The sequence below is a fragment of the Peromyscus californicus genome, unplaced genomic scaffold (genome assembly GCF_007827085.1).
Source record: "Peromyscus californicus insignis strain IS unplaced genomic scaffold, ASM782708v3 Scaffold_11__1_contigs__length_118956290, whole genome shotgun sequence".
Classification (NCBI taxonomy): domain Eukaryota; kingdom Metazoa; phylum Chordata; class Mammalia; order Rodentia; family Cricetidae; genus Peromyscus; species Peromyscus californicus.
In genome coordinates, this window is record NW_026294402.1 from 50,477,810 (window position 1) to 50,499,262 (window position 21,453).

General features: G+C 40.3%; 1 non-coding gene across 1 annotated transcript; it reads left to right on the forward strand.

Annotated features, from left to right (window-relative positions):
• Positions 1 to 4,240: 4,240 nt before the first annotated feature.
• On the forward strand, positions 4,241 to 4,347 carry LOC128106134 (U6 spliceosomal RNA). Its single transcript, XR_008216606.1, has one exon. It is a non-coding gene; the product is annotated as a U6 spliceosomal RNA (small nuclear RNA).
• Positions 4,348 to 21,453: the final 17,106 nt, after the last annotated feature.

The window sequence follows — 21,453 nt, forward strand, 5'->3', positions numbered from 1 at the left end:
TACTAATTGCTGAATGTAAGACAGTATTAAGTTTCTATGTTCCTATTCATCTGTCTTTATGATTGACCCTAGTCCTCTGTTTTTGTGTGTTAAAACTGACTCCACATTGAAAAATAATTACCACATTTGACAATGCTTAGCTCTGCAGGGAAGTAGGTTGAAAAATTACTTCTAATTGATACCTCTGGCAATTCAGATAGCTCAAAAAATAAATGTTTTCAGAGTAATGAAATATAGAAAGTGCATGTTTCTATGACCCATCACATAAATGAAAAACACGTATTCATAATTACCTGAATAAAATGAACCTTTCAGGGAAAAAAAAGGGAATGTGTGTTAAAAATAAAGATATACACACATTACTATACAAAATGCCTTAAAACATCTCCAAAATTTTTGATTCACTCCAATTTTTTGAGATTAATAATTTCAATACATATAACCTAAATCTTATCAAAATAACAAAAGTTATTACATTTGCACCACAAAGTATCTAGTAAGGAAGAGCTTAACAACATAAGTTATAATAGGAATTTACACACACACACACACACACACACACACACACACACATACAAATGGCTAATATTGGTTGTCAATTTGACTACATCTTGAAACAGTTATAACCCAAGCTGCTGGGCATTCCTATGAGGGATTTTCTTGATTTGATAATTTGAATCAGTAAGATCCAGCCTAGTCTGGGCTGCACCTTCTGGTGGTGACCCAGGTACAAGGGCGTGGAATAAGGAAAGTCTGTTGTTTGCCTGCTTGCCTCACTCTCACTGGTGAGCTCAGCGACCCTGCTGCTGAGGTGTTCCTTTGCCAGTCTTAGCACCAATTACCTTGGGACTCCAATGTAGACTGAGGATCGGCAGCTCTCCAGGAATCCTCCAGGACTCCAGTGCCAGACTGAGAACACTAAGACAGTCAGCCTTTGGACCCAACCACTGCCGGATTCTCAGTCTTTTAAGGATGAGACAGCCTTTGTTGAACTACCCAGACAGCATCCTATAAGCCGATCTAATAAGTCCCCTTGATGTATACATATATTCTCTCTATTCTGTTCCTTCAGAGAACCCCTTTTATAACATATAGAGAAAGGTTAAAGTCAAATTGCTTTACAGGACAATCAAATATATATATATATATATATATATATATATATATAAATATTTGGACAAAATATTTTGAAAACTATTAACCAACTAAAGGCACAGCATCCAGTGGTGAATATCATACCTTGGCAGGTACAGTTATTGTCCATTTTAAACGTTTACCGCAATCAAAATACAACAGTCTATATTATCCCAGGTGCTAGTTGAGAAGTCTCAACGACACTGAAATTCAAAACTGAGGCACAAACATATATAATCACATAACCATGGCAACAGTGTTACAGAACTTGGAAGAGTGATGTCACAATCTATACTGTGACATATATCAGCTGCTACGTAGGCAAGAGTTATAATACAAGTTCAAGACCACATTTATCAATAAGTTAATGATTTGGCAAGATGGCTCAGCTCTAAGTGTCGTTCAAGCCTGACAACCTGAGTTCAGTCACCAGAACCTATGATGAAACTCCCAAAAGTCATCTTCTAGTGTACCATGTACTTTATGTACATATATTCGCTCATGTACTATGGCATACTTGTACCTGTACTCAACACAAACACATACATACAAGTGCACACACACATGCACGTACCACATAATAATAATAATACGTTTTTAAAGAGGTTATTATATATGTCCTTTTTTTGTTCCATAGTCTTTCCTAATAATGTAATTACCAAACTGCATGTTTTGTCTCATCTGTTGTTATCACTGTGAGCTTCTTTGTCTAAACTTCTGAATTCACAGAGGAATTTTTCTACCAGTGAATTTAGAGGCTGAGCTACTGCCCCCTGAGGAAATAACAGGAAAAGTCATTTCCTGAGATCATTTTTCTGACAGGTTAAGGGTCAAGGGCATGAACATAATTATTATATTACTCAATATATTACCTCAAATAACCTTCACCATGTAGAATTAACTGTATAGCCTAGCTATAAAGGCCACATGGACATGCATGCATTTGCATAAAGGCCATCCAATCCCAAACATTCATGTGATCTGCTCATGAAAACAAGCTATGTAAAAAAATGTAACCTTTCCCAAAATAAATGTAAGTGAAAAAGTAGGGTATATGTGCTGGTTTATAATTCTGAGAAGGTCCTCTTCCTGGTATTTCATATCACAGGACTAAAGGGCATCAGTGCTAATAGCTCACGTATGTCTGGAAAAATAACAGAGTTCATCTAAGGAGCTATCTTAGGGTATCTATTGCTGCAACAAAACACCACGACCAAAAAGCAAGTTGGGGAGGAAAGAGTTTATTAGGCTTACACTTCAGCATTGCTGTTCATCACTGAAGGAAGTTAGGACAGGAACTTAAACAGGATCCCATAGGCAGGATCTGATGCAGAGGCCATGGAGGAGTGCTGGTTACTGGCTTGCTTCCCCTGGCCTGCTCAGCCCACCTTCTTATAGAACCCAGGACCAGCAGCCCAAGGATGGCACTACCCACCATAGTCTGGGCCCTCCCACATTGATCACTAATTGAGAAAATGCCTTAGAGCTGGATCTCATCAAGTCATATCCTCAACTGAGGCTCCTTCCTCTCTGATGACTCTAACTTGTATCAAGTTGACATACTAAACCAGTCAGTACAGGGGCCTATCAAAATTCCACTATAAAAACCAAATCCATGACTTATAAATACTGTGTTAACATAGATGTGCCATAATAACTCTAGCAATCATTGTACAGGGGTAATAATAGAATAGGTGCAGGGGGAAAAAGACAATTCTGTCTTTCTTGTATGTATACACAGAGAGTTAAAGGCCTGATGCTTGAAAAAATGTATGTTTTTATGAATATGTGTACACATGTTCCCATAAAAGTACTATGTATTTTATATACTACTGCAAGCTGCAGGAAAACATAATGGAATTCAGCTACTATCACAAAAGCTACTACTTGGAAAAGTCAAGGACTTCTCCAAAGGTCAAGCCAAGGCTTAAGAAGTCTTGGTGACATTTTAGCTTTTGTATACATATATTAGCTGGTTCCTAAAATGATTTTCTTGTGTGCTTCCAAGAACTCCTAACAGTGTATTTATCTAAAATGCCTATCAAGCATCCAAGGCCACACGAAACAACACCTGTCTCCTAGATCAGACGGATAGCTTTATTTCTTTTGCAATTTAGGGTGAGACCCTCCTTTCTTATACAACCTTACTAATAGAACCCTAACTTCTTACCTAACCTAACATTCTAGGAATGTAGACTGAGCACATAGATCCCTTTTTCATATACTGACCGGTCATTAGCACTCACTTGACCTCCTCCTTTACCACTCCCATTTTGGGTTGTAAAAGAAAGCCTGGTGGTCACTGCCTGAGGAAAATGCTTACCTGCCTTTATGACCCTGTAGAATTCAAGCCTGGTGACCTTGCTCGTCCAGGAGCTTGCTATTGCTTGGGTTTAAAACTGAATTCCTGGGAGACTTAGGTGGAACGTGGAAAACAAAGAGAGACAGAGAACAGAGAGGGATAAGGAGGATTTTGACCAGAGAGTACGTGTGGACGAGGTGGAAGATGAGGAAGAGTCAGATGGGGAAGTACTAGCTGGGTCAGAACAAGATGAAAAGGACCTAGATGAGGCAGAATTAAGATGAGAGAATTAAGATAGAACTTAGAGGGAGCAGTAGATAAATATAGAGAGAAATTAGGCAAGAAAGGAGCTAGACAGAACCGAAGTTGTGTATATAGGATGTTATGCCAGAGGAATTAAAGCAAGTGGACTATAGACCTCGGTGTGCTGAGATTCTATTTCCTGAAAATAGTCCTCGACGTTAGTAGTTCTCTCTCCTGAGCCCCTGGGATGTATAATATTAAGGCTGGTCCCTCTAATATTATACAAGATGTGACCTTGATGGAGGTGTTTGTCACTGGGAGCAGGCTTTGGGTTTCAAGAGACTCCCACCATTCCCAGTGAGCTCTCTGCATCCTGTTTGTGAGCCAGGATGTGAGTTCTCATGTGCTTCTCCAGTGCCATGCCTGCCTGTCTGCCGTCATTCCCCCCACCATGATGTGGGTGCTCTTCTACCCCTCTGGAACTGTAAGCACCAAATAAACCCTGCTCTCTGTAAGTTGCCTTGCTCATGTTTTTATCACAGCAATATAAAAGTAACTAAGGTTCTCACTTCGGCAGCACATACACTAAAATTGGAACGATACAGAGAAGATTAACATGGCCCCTGCGCAAGGATGACACGCAAATGTGTGAGGCGTTCCATATTTAAAGAAAAAGTAACTAAGAAGTGACTAAGATATAAGTAAATCCAAGGGTCTCCAACATCTGGAAATTTCAAGGAGTGCAGTGGTATGGGGCATGCAGAGATAGTCCTTCTTAGTCAAAGGATAAGTTACTGCACTTGGACCCTCCCACCACCAAGAAAGAAGAACACTTGGTGGGCCTATTTGGATTTTGGAGGAAGCACGTTCCTCATTTGGGTATTTCCAGCCCACATGACAAGTATGGGAGCTGTAAGTAGAGTGCCAGTGGAAAGACAAGGCTCAACAAGACCAAGGGCGGCCGACCCACAAGATGAAATAGCTGTTTTGAACCAGTGACCAACAGATGGTGCTGTTTCCCTTACACTACAAACAATACCCAGATCCTGGAAACCACAATGCCTGAAGACACACTAACAAAACTTAATTCCAGGTGGCATTTAATTTTAGCAGTCTGGAGGCCGTGGCAGGCAGATTTCTATGAGTTCTGGGCCAGCCTGATCACTACACAGGGAGACCAACCAGAGCTACATGAGACCCTCTCTAAAAACAAAAAATCTTAATTCCCTCTATCCAATATCCTTAGACTCCCCTGGTTTAAAGACCTTTGCCCTGGCTCATTTTGAATTCTTACCTGAAGAAAAGGTCTTGGAAGGTGACCCTTGTGAGCATAAGCAGGACAAGAAGAAAGTGAGTCAGAGATAAAGTAGTTAAGTCCGTGACCATCGTGGGCAACTGACGCACGATCTCACTGAGAACTCTACAAAGTGTGTAAGAAGCTTTAGAATTGCTCTTCTGGATGCTGGGCAGGCAAGGCGTATGCTCATCAATCCCAATTCGTAGGACATTAGCTACCTGACATTTTGAATCACAAAGTTGTGGCTCATGGGACCTAACTGCCCATTTATTCAAGAATTGCCTTGCTAGTTTTTTCCCCTGTGTTTTTTTCCTAACTCAGGAAACTACATTTTTCAGGATCCCATTCCAAACGCCTTCCAGATAGATTTGGCTGACAGTAGAATACTCAGAGTACTTCTCTCACTCCCTCCTCAGCAGCATGTACAGTAGTGGTTATGTTTTCTCTTGTCTTCATTTCTTACCAACAGTTCCTTTCTTCATGATCCACGTTTGCGGCATGGCACTAATTTTCTAGGAATGCCTGTTTGCAGCTCAGATAATGCCACCTCCTCCCGCCTGTCATCTCTCCATTTCGAGAGGTGGCAGTAGCAATGTACAGATGCTGGTCTGGGGTTTGCCTCTTGTCTGTTGTCTGGCTTTTTGGCTCTTCTGTTAGCTGGTATAACTAATGCACTAAGTTCTTTTCAGACCTCCGGTGGATCTTGTTTTCATGCTGAATCTGGCTGACTCCTGACCTAATTAATGTTAATCCCGTGCCCTTTCTGGTTCTTCAGGGTGTATATAACCCCCAGTGGCAGCCTCAGTACACTAAGGATTTGAGCTAGCCTTTACTACCATGATGATGGATATAGTCAGAGTAGACTGCCTGGGGTAATAATAACAGCCACTAAAATATGAGCTGTGTGTGAGTACATGGGCCAATCTGCCCTAGCTCTGTAGTCCTACACTAGCTAACGCAGCAGCTGCTGCACATGCAGCTGCAGGACAGTTGAAATGTGCTTGATCGGAATTAATATTACACCAAATGCAAACTACATACCAGATTTCAAAGACTTGGCATAAAAAACTAAACCATCACAATAATTTTCATATTAATTATATATTGATTATATTGATGATAATTTGGATATATTAGATTAAATACATTAAGTAAAATTAATTTCACCTGTTTCTTTTTTCTTTGTGTGTGTTGATGTGTGCCCACTTACATGTGTAGGGGGTTGGCGAGAGATTAATGTCAAGTGTCTTCCTCAACTTCTCTTCACCTAATTTTTGGAAAGAGGGTCTCTCACTGAACCTGGAGCTTGCAGATTTGGCTAGACTGGCTAGCCAGCAAGTCCCATAAGTCCTCCTGTCTCCACAATCCAGCACTGGGATTACAGGCACAGGTCACCACACCCAGTTCTTTCACGTGCGTGATACTGGCTTTTTTACCTGGGTGCTGGGAAATCAAACTCAGCTCCTCATGTCTGCATAGCAAGTGTTTTGCTGACTAAGCCATCTTTCAACCCTTTTAACGTGGCTACTAGAGAAATTAAAATCACACATGGAGTTAACATTATAGTTCCACTGTAAAGCACTGTTTTAGAGGCCAAAAAGACCTTTAAAGGTAGTAAGAACTTAAAATAGCAAAGATGAAAAGAATTGTAGTTGGCTGAATAATAGCTTCCAAAGATACCCAGGTCCCTAAAAATTACGGTTGTTACAATGTAAGATAGTGGAAATTCACAATGAATATATTATCCACATATTCACATCCATAGATTATCCACATAAGCCTTAACTGCGAATCAAGCAAAAAGCAAAAGAGATTGATACAGAAAAATGATATTTAAATCAATCAATGGTGAGAGTTGAAGTAAGAGACAACATTGCATGCACGAAATACCGAGGAATGGTCCTTAGTCACGCAAGGCCTGCAAGAAATGAAATTCTAGAAGCTGGAAAACACCAGGAAGCAGATCCTTCCCTAAAGCTTCCAGAGGGGATACAGCCTGGCTGACTCACTGATTCTAGCCCAGGGAATTGATTCAGACCTCTCAAATCTAGTGCTATAAAAACGAAGATCTGGGAGTGCAGTTTAACAACTAGTGTGCCTGAGGCACACACACACACACACACACACACACACACACACACACACACACACCACACACCACACACCACACATCACACACACACTATGCTGCTTACGTTACTAACTTTGTCTTAATTTCTTACAGCAGCCAGAGAAAGCCAATAAAGGAAACACACACACACACACACACACACACACACACACACACACACACACACACTGTATGTGCCTGCAGTTTTCCTGTGTTGTCTAAATTTAACCTTATAAAATAGTCAGGTCAATGTGAGATATATACACATTGGTTCTTATGTTTGCTAGGTATTTTGGAGGCAAGGAAATCAAGACATAGAGACATTAAGAAACTGCCCAAAAATGTTGCAGAAGCTGGATTAAGATCTCAGACCATGTGCCTACAAACCCAGTTCTGTTTCCATTATGCTATACAAGTCTCTCCTGTTGGTCTGCAGTTTTCTTCCAAATAGGTCCATAAGTTACAGGTCACATTGGTCATAAGAGTCTATATTTTACTCCTGCCATCTGAACTTGTATGTGTCCTGACAAAGTACCAAAAGCAGATTTCATTTCTGGACATTGCTTGGTCTTGTTAATATGATGTCACCAGTATAATATAATATGATATGATATGATATAATATAATATAATATAATATAATATAATATAATATAATATAATATAATATAATATAATATAATATATATCCAATGTGATGTTCCATGAAATATCCAGATGACTTGAGTCCCTTTGTAGAGGAACAAGATTGAATGTACACGTTCCTCCATCCTGTGTGAACAAGCTACACCGTTTCTACTTCATGATAAGTAGGAATAAATTATTTAAATTACAGCTTCATATCATATGCTGGTAGCCATTTTAATTTGCTTTAGCAAATATAGTACATGGAACACTGCCTCTGCAATCAGGACTAAAACTTGGTTAAATTTGTAGATGTCCACTGTCATTCACTATAATATACCAAGTTTTTTAAATTGTGAGATTTGGTTTTTATATGATTATATCCACTATAATTTTTTATATTTATTTAACTTATTTCTGTCCTGGAGAAAGCATGTGCCTGTCGAAGTGTGCTCGTGCAGGTCAGAGGACAAATTGCAGGAGTCAGTTCCCTTCTTCCACCATGTGGGTCCCGGGAGTTGAACTCAGGTCTTCAGACTTGGTAGCAAAGTCCATGTTTTACCCAGCGAATACTTGTTCTTATTTATCTTTACCAATTAAAAAAAAAAAGATTTGTCTTTATTCTGTGTGGGGGGGTGTTTGCCTGAATGTATGTAAGTTAATACATGCCTGTGCCCACAGTGGTCAGAAGAGGGCACTGATGCCCCTGAACTGGAGTTACAGTTGCAAGCCCCAGGTCCTCTGCAAGAACAACAAATGCTCCTAAACACTAAGCCATCTCTCCACCCCTAGCCTTTACCGTTTTTAAATTAATTTTTCTCATTGTGCTAAAAGATACAGAACAGAATTTTAACTATCTGTGTGCATAGTTTCGTGACAGTAAGCCCTTTCTCATTGCTGTGTGGCATGCTGCTAGAACCAACTTCTAAAACCTCTTCATTATTCCAAACAGAAATGCAGTACCAATTAAACAATGACTACCTTTCCCCTCGCTCTATTCCACCTTTATTTTACTTTCTATCTTTATGAACTTGGCTTTTCTAAATACTTCATGTAGGTGGAACCATACAATGTCTTTTTGGTGTCTGGCTTATATCAGTTAGAATAATGTCTTCATGACTCATCTATGCTATAACAAATATCAGAATTTTATTCCCTTTTAAGGTTAGATAATATTCCACTGTATGCGTACACCAGTTTGTTTACCCGTCCATCTGTTGGTAAACATATGAGCTGTTTCTACCTTTTGACTATTGTAACTTATACTTTTATAGTGATTGGTATATGTGGGAGCCCACAAAGGTTCTAGTGAGATTTGAGCTTGCTTTGCACAGCAGGGCTGCATTAGGAGATAGCTTGACCACGTGCATGGTCACCAGTTGCCTGGGATGGTCTGCACTTGGCTGTGCTGTGGGGAGGTCTTTTGCTCCACCCCTTGGCATTCCTTTAAAAGCCGTTTAGTAGAGACAGAAGGGGTTGGTGGGTTTTGACCCAGGCCCTCCCAAGGCTATCCTATGTTTCTAATTGTCTCTCTTCTCTATGTTTCTATTCACATATTTCTCACTTCTCCCTCCTCAAGAGTACCCTGGGGGAAAAAGAGGGAGCTGGTCTCCCCCACAGTACTACAAAATAGGTGTTTTTTCCTGACCATTTAGGAGACAACAACTCCTGTGTTCCCAAACCAGGTGTTTATAATACTTATGCTTTATTAGTTTGTTTTTTTTTTTTTTTTTTTTTTTTTTTGGTTTTTCGAGACAGGGTTTCTCTGTAGCTTTTGCGCCTTTCCTGGGACTCACTTGGTAGCCCAGGCTGGCCTTGAACTCACAGAGATCCGCCTGGCTCTGCCTCCCGAGTGCTGGGATTAAAGGCGTGCGCCACCACCGCCCGGCTGCTTTATTAGTTTCTTAATTACTAGCCACAAATTGTATGTGAAAGAGCCATCTGCAGAAAGAACCCTCTCCTCCAACCCCATATATGAGTGTTTTACCTGCATGTATGCATTTCATCACATGTATGACTGGTGCCTAAAGAGGCTAGAAGAGAGTGGTGGGATGATTTGGGAATGATTAGGAAGTGTGGCTTTGTTGGAGGGTGAGTTTGGAGGTTTTAAAAGCCCATGCCATTCCCAATGATCTCTTTCCATTTCTTGTTTGTGGACCAGGATGTTGAGTTCTCCACTGCCGCTTCAATACCATGCCTGCCTGTCTGCTGCCATGCTCCCTGACATGGAGGTGACCCACTCCTGTACCTCTGGAACTATAAACACCAAATAAACCCACCTTTAAATAAGTTGCCTTGATCATGGTGTCCTTTCACAGTGATAGAAAAGTAATTAAAACCAGGCAGTGGCGATGCATGCCTTTAATCCCAGCCTGGGGAGGCAGAGGCAGGTGAATCACTGGGAGTTCAAGTGGTCTTTAATCCCAGCCTGGTCTACATGTCTAGTTCCAGGATAGCCAGAGCTACATAATAGAGAGACCTTATTCCAAAAAAAAAAAGAAAGAAAGAAAAGTAACTAAGACAGTAGAGTACCCTGTTACTAAGTACAACTTTTATATTTTTGTGTATTAGTTTTAAAAGATACAAAAATATTTTATGATAAGACCTCACTAGAAAACATAACAATCATAAGTCTGGAAGCCATTAATAGCAAAGCCTGAATATATATGACAAAAGAAGTAGAAAAATATGTAACCATAGTAGGAGATTATGAAACATAAATCTCAGTAACTGACAATGACAAGCAAACAAAACATCAGTATAGAGAAAAAAGATTCACAGTACACAATTAACCAATGTTTCAGAACACAGATGTAGCCAGAAGGTTTCTCTGGTCCCACCTGGCCCCATGGTCCCGCAGCCACCTATAAAATAATCACTCAGAGGCTTAATATTATTTACAAACTGTATGATCTATGGCAGGCCTCTTGCTAGCTAGCTCTTATATCTTAAATTAACCCATTTCTATTAATCTATGTTTTGCCATGTGTTCTGTGGCTTGCCGGGTCTGCTGGCACGCTGTTCCTTGGGCAGCAGGCTGACATCTCTCTCCAGACTCTGCCTTTCTCTTTCCTGTCTCTCTCCTTGGATTTCCCACCTGCCTCTAAGCTTCCTTGCCATAGGCCAAAGCAGCTTATTTATTAACCATTGGGAGCAACATATATTCACAGAGTACAGAAAGACATCCCCCAGCACTCCCCTTTTCAATCTAATCAAAGGGGAAGGTTTTTAGCTTTAACATAGCAAAATTACATATAACAAAACAGTTATCAAGCAAGGATTACAGTTACAATATCTAGTCTATTTGTATTTGGCAAAATTAAAGTGTAAAGTTTCATATCTAATTTATCTTTTATCATAACCAAGGAAAATTATAACTATCTAGTCTTCAGCTACATCAAAGACCCTAGAAGGATACAATATTACCTAAGTAAACAGAAAGAGCATTGTAAGCAATTTCCAAAAGTCTAGAATGACAGAGACAGCTGGCTGCCTGGACAGTGCTCCAAAGTTCCTCTGTAATGTTGGGGCATCCACCTTCAGCCTATATGTCCAGAGTTTCTCAGCTGCTTTTCCCTGAGCCCTATAGAATATTTGGCAGTCTCCTCTGTGAAGCAGGAACCCAAAGAACAATTTTGTTTTGGCAAAATTTTGTGGTCATTTTTCTATGGGTCTTGCATGTCCAGTTTATATAACATAATGTCAAAGCAGTCCAGGCAAAGACAGTTTCTTGCCCAAATGGCCAGTTCTGCCAAGAAGAAGATAAACTCCATACGGAGTGTCTTCGATGCCCATCTTCCTCTTTGAAGTAAATGGTGCTGACAGGGCAGACATGTCTTATTGTCCAGGAAAGTCTAAGTTCTTAAAACATTTAAAATGCCATATTCTGTAGGTCTTTGAAGTATTTGAAGATTATTTATCTAATTGAAATATATCTATGTATAACTAGAAAACTTAACTAACATGACTATAAGTTTGATTATCATGGATGATTAATTATTAATCTGTATTTCTTAATTATACATTACAATTTCAAATGAGCTACACAAATAATACCTTAAACAAGAGTAGAAATATATATACAGTATAACAAAATTAACTTTAAATTTGTATCAATAAACTAAAATCCATAACAATGTAAAACATTTTAAACAAGTTGTTGCTCTTTAAAAGTAGATTCAATAGTCTACCCTTTTATCCTATCATATCTATACTATCCCCTTTCTTTTTAGAAAGAGATTGAATTTATAATTAACCCCCTTCAAATAAAAATAAACATTTATAAACAATATTTTGGAAATTTGGTCGTAGCTTCTCATACTACTTCCTGCTGGTTGGGGGCACTGGCAATCTTATGGGGATCCTGAGAAAATTAAGAATTACAGTCAAGTCCTGACTGGCGTAGTCTGTGAGGCTGCATTGTCTAAGCCAGTTGCCTTGAAGCTGATCTGGATGTTGGAACATCTGGAGACGTCTCAGGCAGTCTTCCTTGATCAAACCATATTAGCTTGGAAGCAATCCATAGGTTCTCATCTTCTGTGGAAACAAAAGCAGAACCTCTTTTCCAAAGCAATATATTCTTAGACACAAATTTTGAAGTCAAGATACCTTTAAAAATAACTTAACTCAACAGTCTTTACAATAAAATGTCTTTCTGCAGTTAAAAATCCCAAAGACAATATAATCCAGACTCTGTGTAATTTCCATCTTTATGTCGCTTATTTTTTTTTTTTGTTTTTGTTTTTTTTCGAGACAGGGTTCCTCTGTGTAGCTTTGCGCCTTTCCTGGAACTCACTCTGTAGTCCAGACAGGCCTCAAACTCACAGAGATCCACCTGCCTCTGCCTCCCGAGTGCTGGGATTAAAGGTGTACGCCACCACTGCCCGGCTATGTCACTTATTTTTATATTACTTTTACTGTCTCTTTAAAGACTTTATTTTTTTTAAAACCATTTCTTTATAAAACTGTCTACCCTCCTTTCCCTCTCTCTTTCAAGCCTATTTTTACACATAATGTAAACCATGTAGAGGTTTATTCCATCTGCATCTGTCTTATTGTGAATCTATTGCTTTAAACTACAGCATGGCTGGGACTGAAATGGCAGCCTTGGCTGATGGCTCCACCCACCTCAGCTTCCCAACATTGTGGAGGTAATTCATCACCAGCTCTGGGAGCCATGCTGTCCACCAACTCTGGGAGGCAGTGGGTTTGGGGGGTTTTTTGTTTTGTTTTGTTGTTTGTTTGTTTGTTTGTTTGTTTGTTTGTTTTTGGCAGGGGAGGAAAGGGTTTACTCCTCTTATGAGTCCACATCACAGTTCATCATTGACTGAAGTCAGGACAGGAACTCAAACAGGGCAGGAACCGGATGTGGGATCTGATGCAGAGGCCATGGAGTGGTGCTGCTTACTGGCTTGCTCCTCGTGGCTTGTTCAGCCTGCTTTCTTTTCTTTTTTTTGTTTTCTGTTTTTGTTGTTTTGCTTTTTTATTATCATTTTATTTCTATTATCAGCTTGATACAGTATAGATTCTTAAGCTAATAGTGAAATGTTTCACTGAAGCTTGCCCAGTAATTGAGTAAAACTAAAACTTATTATAAGCCACAGTCATCCTAGGGTCTGCCCTGCTATGTAGCCTCCCTGGATCTGTGGGTTGCAGAATGATTGTTCTTTGCTTTATATCTAGAATCCACTTCTGAGTGAGTACATACCATGTTTGTCCTTCTGGGTTTGGGTTACCTCACTCAGGATGATATTTTCTAGTTCCATCCATTTGCCTGCAAATTTCATGCTGTCATTGTTTTTCTCTGCTGAGTAGTACTCCATTGTGTATATGTACCACATTTTCTTAATCCATTCTTCAGTTGATGTGCATCTAGGTTGTTTCCAGGTTCTGGCTATTATGAATAGTGCTGCTATGAACATAGTTGAGCATGTATCTTTGTGGTATGATTGAGCATTCCTTGGGTATATGCCCAAGAGTGGTATGGCTGAATCTTGAGGTAGATTAATTCCCAATTTTCTGAGAAACTGCCATACTGATTTCCACAGTGGTTGTACAAGTTTGCATTCCCACCAACAGTGGAGGAGTGTTCCCTTTACTCCACATCCTCTCCAACATTGACTGTCATTAGTGTTTTTGATCATAGCCATTCTGACAGGTGTAAGATGGTATCTCAGAGTCGTTTTGATTTGCATTTCTCTGATGACTAAGGATGTTGAGCATTTCTTTAAATGTCTTTCAACCATTTGAGATTCTTCTTTTGAGAATTCTCTGTTTAGCTCTTTAGCCTATTTTTTTTAATTGGATTGTTCAGTATTTTGATGTCTAGTTTCTTGAGTTCTTTATATACTTTGGAGATCAGTCCTCTGTCAGATGTGGGGTTGGTGAAGGTCTTTTCCCATTCTGTAGGCTGTCTTTTTGTCTTATTGACTGTGTCTTTTGCCCTACAAAAGCTTCTCAGTTTCAAAAAATCCCATTTATTAATTATTATTACTGGTGTTATATTTAGGAAGTGATCTCCTGTGAGGTGGTGAGTTTGTGCCTCTATCAGGAGTGTGTAGCCCAGAAACCTTTTTTTTTTTTTTTTTTTGTCTGTAGCAAAAGCTAAATACACCACGCAGTGCACTGCACCGCTTGGAGACACCTCTGTGTACCCAGGAATCCACCATGCTGTAGGTCAAACCTGTATACCACGGCATCTCTGTATCATGGCTTTCCTGGGAGACACACTAGGAAGCTGCTCTTGGCTCCATTTTAGATTCCTTTTGTTAAAACTTTCTCAAGTTTTAGGTGGAAATTCTTGCTACCATGTCTGGGCGCCTGTAGCACGAATCTTAAAGGTCTTATTAGTAAAAACAAACCCGGTGTCAGCTATTGGGGTGAATGCTGGAAGATCAGAGAAGCAGAACAAGCCACAGCCACCTCACCTCGCCAGTTCCTCAGCTGATCCTGTTTCCTCAAGACTGGAAGCCTCTGTGTCCTCATCTAAATGGGTCTCAGCTGAACTGCTGCTCAAAAGCCTAAAAGCTTAACCTACTTAGTTCCTGATCCTCGCGCCTTATATACCTTTCTGCCATCACTTGCTGGGATTAAAGGTGTGAGTCACCATGCCTGGCTGTTTCCAGTGTGGCTTTGAACAGATCCAAATGGATCTGTGCCTCTGGAATGCTAGGATTAAAGGTGTGTGCGCCACTATTTTCTGGCCTCTATATCTAGTGGCTGTTCTGTTCTCTGACCCCAGATAAGTTTATGAGGGTGCACAATATATTTTGGGGAACACAATATCACCACAGGCACCAAATGTAGTTGGAAGATTCCTTCGGTCCCACCCAGCCCCGTGGTCCTGCAGCTGCTTATAAAATAATCACTCAGAGGCTTAATATTATTTACAAACTTTATGGTCTATGGCAGGCCTCTTGCTAGCTAGCTCTTATATCTCAAACCAACCCATTTCTTTTTTTTTTTTTTTTTGGTTTTTTTTTTTTTGGTTTTTCGAGACAGGGTTTCTCTGTGTAGCTTTGCGCCTTTCCTGGAACTCACTTGGTAGCCCAGGCTGGCCTCGAACTCACAGAGATCCGCCTGGCTCTGCCTCCCGAGTGCTGGGATTAAAGGCGTGCGCCACCACCGCCCGGCATCAAACCAATCCATTTCTATTTATAAGTTGCCACGTAGCCGTGGCTTACCAGGTCTGCTCACGTGTTGTTCCTTGGGCGGGAGGCTGGCATCTCTCTCCAGACTCTGCCTTTCTCTTTCCGGTCTCTCTCCTTGGATTTCCCGCCTGCCTCTACACTACCTTGCCATAGGCCAAAGCAGATTATTTATTAACTATTGGGAACAATATATATTCACAGCGTACAGAAAGACATCCCCCAGCACACAAATATCCAGCAGCACGCATTTTCAAAGAAGGCACAGACTGAAAGAATTAATACTGTTAAAATTCCCATACTTATACATTAAATTCAACCCCCACCAGAATACCAATGACATTGTTCACAGGCCCAGAAGACAATCCTAAAATCCATTTGAAAGAACAAAGAGTTCAGATAGCCAAAGCATTCTGGAGCAAAAAGAGTAATGGATGCAACATAATACCTGACTTAAATGCATGCCATAAAGAGACTAAGTCTTAAAAAAGAAAAGAAAAGAAAGAGCAGCATGGAAATTAGCATTTAAAAACTTACAGACTAACCAGGCCATAGTGGTGCACGCCTTTAATCCCAGCACTTGGGAGGCAGAGCCAGGCAGATCTCTGTGAGTTTGAGTCCAGCCTGGTCTACAGAGCGAGATCCAGGTCAGGAACCAAAACTTCACAGAGAAACCCTGTCTTGAAAAAACAACAAAACAAAACAAAAACCCATAGACTAATGGATCAGAAAATTCAGAAATAATTCCAGTCTACTGCCAAATGAATTATAACAAAAATGCCAAAAAGGTTTTTCACTTTAAACATTTAAAAAAAAAAAGTGCCAAAAAATCCTTCGGAGGAGAGACGGCTCCTTCAGCAAATGCTGGGGGTTAGAAATCCAAAATCACAGGAACAGACTCCTGCAAGTTGTCCTCTGACCTCCACATACAGTGTGGCACATGTGCATCCCGCCCACAAAACTAAGTAAATGTGCCAGGCTGTAGTGGCGCACGCCTTTAATCCCAGCACTCGGGAGGCAGAGGCAGGTGGATCTTTGTGAGTCTGAGGCCAGAGTGAGTTCCAGAATAACCAGGGCTACACAAAGAAATCCTGTCTTGAGGGGGAAAAATGTAAGTGTAACTTAAAAATACAAATAAATAAAAAGTTATGCATAGCAAAGGAAATAGTCAACAGGATGAAGAGACAGCCCAGGAAGTGAAAGAAAACATTTTTCAGCTATTCATCTAACAGGGGATTAATATTCAGAACATAAATAATTAAAAAAAATTGAACACCAACAAAAAAAATTAAGATTGACCAATGATCTGAACAGACACCTCTCAAAAGAAGAAATGATGAATATAAGAAAAAATGCTCAGTATCATTAGCCACCAGGGAAGTGCAAATCAAAATTTTAATGTACAATAAAGTGCTGAAGAGCACTTGCTGCTCTTCCCAAGAACTTGGGTTCAGTTTCCAGCACCCACATGGTAGCTCACAACCATCTGTAACTCAAGTTCCAGGGGATCTAATGCTGCCTTTCTGGCCTCTGTGGGCACCAGACACATACATGCATATACACATACATGTAAATGCTCATATATATAAAACAAAAATAAAAAATTTGAAAGTTTTAAAAACTATGATATGTAGTGAGATAAGATCTCACCACAGTTAGAATAGTTATTACAAAATAAATAATAAATAAATACATAAATAACATACTGGTGAGAGTGTAGAGAATAAGAAACCTTTACATAGCAGTGATAGGAATGTAAATTAGTCCAACCACTGTGAAAAGCAGTATAGATGCTCTGCAAAAAAACTAAAAATAGAACTACCCTATTATCCCACTCTATTACTGCTGGGAATATATGAAAATAAAATTAAGTCAACATATGAAGAAGTCACCTGTGTGTCCATGTTTGTTAAGGCACTATTATGGAATTAACCTAGCACCTATTAGCAGGTGAATAAATAAAACTGTGTGTGTGTGTGTGTGTGTGTGTATGTGTGTGTGTGTGTGTGTGTAGTATTATTCATCCATAGAGAAGAATAAAATCTAATCACTTATGGCAAAATGGATGAACTGGAGCATATTATGTTAAGTGAACTAATCCAGACACAGAAAACAAGTTTCACGTGTTCTCTCTTACATGCAGAAAAGAGGAAAAATAAAGGAGCAGAGCTAAAGGCAGAAGAGCAAGTACTAGAGCTGAGAAAGGAGTGGGGATGGTGCTGTTGTGTCAGTTTACCTGGGGAGACATGAACAAACATCTGTCATTCCAGCCAGGGCACCAATGACACAATTTCATCTGAGGCCAGCTTGGTGAACCAATTCATTCATTGGGGTAACCAAAAATTCCACCCCAGCATGGTGACAACTCACAAAAACCACATCCCTGAAACTTCCTGACCAGTTGCCAGGCAACACTCCCTGTGCCTCTCCTCCAGCAATTGCTGTTCGCATAACCTCAAGGAGAGGCCTTGTAAGTCTTTCTGAGCTTCCTGAGTCGTATGAGTTTCCTTCCTTCTTGGAAGGTAGGTTACAATTTGGAGGAAATGGTTATACAATAGCTGTAGAGGAATGGTGGCTGGACACGGTTAATTCGAAGTATGTGAACATATGGAAATATCACAATAGTCTCATTTATTTGTGCCATCAGAAATAAAAGAAGGCTTGAACAACAGGATTCTGAGGTCTAGCCTCTATTTCCACTTTCTGTTTTAATTCCACTCTCCTATTTGGTGGAGAGCAGGTAAGAGTTTGTTTAGTCACAGTAGGTAAGATAGTTCTCACTGGATGAGTAAACACTGAGTAGAGACCAGAAGTCATATTTTTCAGCAGTCTAACTTGTTCTACGCAATTCTAAAATAGATGACACATTCCTGGAGGTCAGGTGGGCCTAGACTCAAAAGGCGGAGACCTTGATTGCCTACAGATGGAGCTCAAGGTCAGCCTGGTCAATTTAGCAAGAGTGTCTCAAAATAAAAAACAAAACAAAACAAAAGGACTGGAGATACAGTCCACTGATAGAATGCTAGCCTAGCATGTTAAGAGGCCATCCTTTCAATCCCCAGTGCTGGGAAACAAACTCCAAAAACGACCAGATTGAACCAGTTGAGGCAGTATTTGTGATAAGAACTAAAAACTCATACCCAGAGCGGTGGAAGAGGAGGAAAAGGAAAACCACATTAGCAAAAGTGACTTACGACAGAGAAACTCCTGGGATGAAACGTGGCTACTTTCCAGCGTGGATAGTGGACAGGCCCAGCTGGGGAGCTACATCGGCAGCTAATGACTGGTGGGGGATGGGAGTCATTTTGTCTTCAGAAGTGGAAGGTAAATTGTTTGGGTAAATTGCTCATGACCCTAAATAACCCCTCCGCACACGCACATTCAGGCAGCCCTAACTCAGCTCAGGGGGTTGTTTAAAAGGGGAAAAGACATGAAAATTGAAGGAATATGTTAGGGAAAAGAGAGGGTCCACAGCGAGTAGGAAGAAGATCAGCAAATGGGGGATGAATATGATCAAAATACATAATCTACAGGCATGAAATTCTCAAAGAATAAATAAAAGAAAGGTGGATATTTACTGAAAATTTTGGGAGTGTTCCTTGTTCCTCTGTTTTTTTTTTTTTTCTTTTTTTCTTTTTTTGAGACAGGGTTTCTTTGTGTAGCTTTGACTGTCCTGGAACTATCTCTGTAGACCAGGCTGGCTTCGAATTCACAGAGATCCACCTGAGTGCTGAGATTAAAGGCGTGCGCCACCACAGCCCAGCCTTCTCCCCTGCTTTCTTAAGCTACAGCACTGATACTAGCATCTTCCTCTGTAATCTAATTTTGTATGAGGCATATTTGTCCATCCCCACATTCATGTTGAAACTTAATCCCCAAAGCAACAGAGGATTTTAAAAAGTGGAGGCCGGGCGGTGGTGGTGGCGCACGCCTTTAATCCCAGCACTGGGAGGCAGAGCCAGGCGGATCTCTGTGAGTTCGAGGCCAGTCTGGGCTACCAAGTGAGTTCCAGGAGAGGTGCAAAGCTACAGAGAAACCCTGTCTCAAAAAAAAAAAAAAAAAAAACCAAACAAACAAACAAACAAAAAAGTGGGACCTTTAGGAGGTATTGAGGCATGAGGTTCTGCCCTCTGAATGCTCTTGTGTACCTGTGAGAACACAGGACACCGAGCTCTCAGGGATGGACTAGAAGCAGAGAACAGCCCCCCCCCCCCCATACTAAATCTGCTGTCACCTTAATCTTGGACTACTCTTCCTCCAGAACCATGAGAAATAAATTTCTGTCCTTTATAAATATAAAAACTACTCTCAGGTATTTGCTACAGCATTATCAATAGAACATGCACACTGAAAACTCTGGCCAGTTATACATCAAGTGTTAATAGTAATTACTTATAAGAATAAAATCTCTTGGTTAAGCAACATTGTACTCCTCTTTTTCCTTGTTCTCATATTGCCATCTTTAGCCAAGTTTCATCCCCTTCTTTATGTTCTTAAGTTTTCCTGCTAAAGCTGTGGGAAAGGATTCTGGGGCTTAATAAAGCGCAAGTCTTAGGGTGGAAGCTGGACAGATTGAGTGTGAGGCTCACAATTAAGACAACCATACACTTATCTTCTTCCATATACTATACCTTCTGAGCTATTTTTGAGTGTGTAAGGAGCATGATTAATAATATCAGGTCTTCTGGGGTGTGTAGACACCTTACAGATACAGGGGGAAGATGTTCTGTTTAATATCTGGCCACCTAACTGACTTTAGGACCAGAGATGGACCAGTGAAAGTGACAGAGGGCCATAAATGTGAATTGCCGGAAATAGGGGAGGAAGCTATCATTACACTTGATTATTGGGACAGATAAGTGTTTCATTTGGGGGAAATCTTTAGTGCAAAGCAATCACTTTGAAATTCTTTGAAGCACTCCTAATGGGCTATTGGGATTTTATGAGTACTGGATACTCCTTAGACACAAAACTACTTTCTGAGTACCATATACACCTACCACTCAGGCATCTTCTATCATCCTCTATGACTTTGTCATAACCCTGGAATTCTCACATCTCCTCTCCAAAGACTGACAAAAGACTAACCAAGCAACAAAATCCTCCTAATGTGTGATCATTCAGTCTATGTTGTTTGCCCATTCGCTACCCTAGCCCTGTCCCTTGTTCTCTGTGTATCCCATCTGTGTAGAGTTGTAAACCCACTGAGTTTGTTGAATTTTCTACACAGGTTGTTTATGGTGCCAAACCTCTTTCATTCTGGGTGGAGAGGCCTGTGAACATTCCGCACACGTCAAGTAAGAGCTGCTTTGTTTTAAAAACCACAGTTTCTTGTAAAGCACAGCTTATCAAACTCAGAAAGTAAGAAATCCACAAATTCCTTTTCTGAATCATTTAGCTAACTCTAGAACCTGTATTATATATTTCCAAAACAATACCAATAGAGTTGAACTCACTCATTCACAAAAACTTAAGGAATTTCTCTTATTAGCAAAGCTTTTTGGAGAAATCACAGTTTCTGATCTCAGGCTTCCCACAGCTTTGTAGTCATGTTGATAGTCACAATAAACTGCTAAATGCCACAGCAGAGAAATGTGTTAAACACAAAATAGGGGGGAAAAGACCTAAGAGATCAACAATTTTGCATTCCAGGAAGTTGAGGGTCTCTCCTTTAGGAAACACGTATGGGGTCTGAAAGATAGGAATTTTCTAGAAGAAAAAAAGACAAAAGGTTGAACCTCCTTCTGTGGGGCAGATACTTCAGGATACCTAGTAAATGTATTCTTCACAAAGCATAGTACATGCATCAGATGGTTTCGTTTTGTTTTTTGAGACAAGAGTTTCTCTGTGTAGTTTTGGTGCCTGTCCTGGATCTTGCTCTGTAGACCAGGCTGGCCTCAAACTCACAGAGATCCACCTGGCTCTGCCTCCTGAGTGCTGGGATTAAATGCATGCACCACCACCAGGCCTCAGATGAGTTTTTAAGTGAAGTCATTTATTCAAGGCTATATAGTAGGAGAGCTAGAGAGTGAATGCTTGGGTTTGATTCCAAAGTTGTCTGTGATATTTATTTATTTATTTAAGATTATAATATAGTT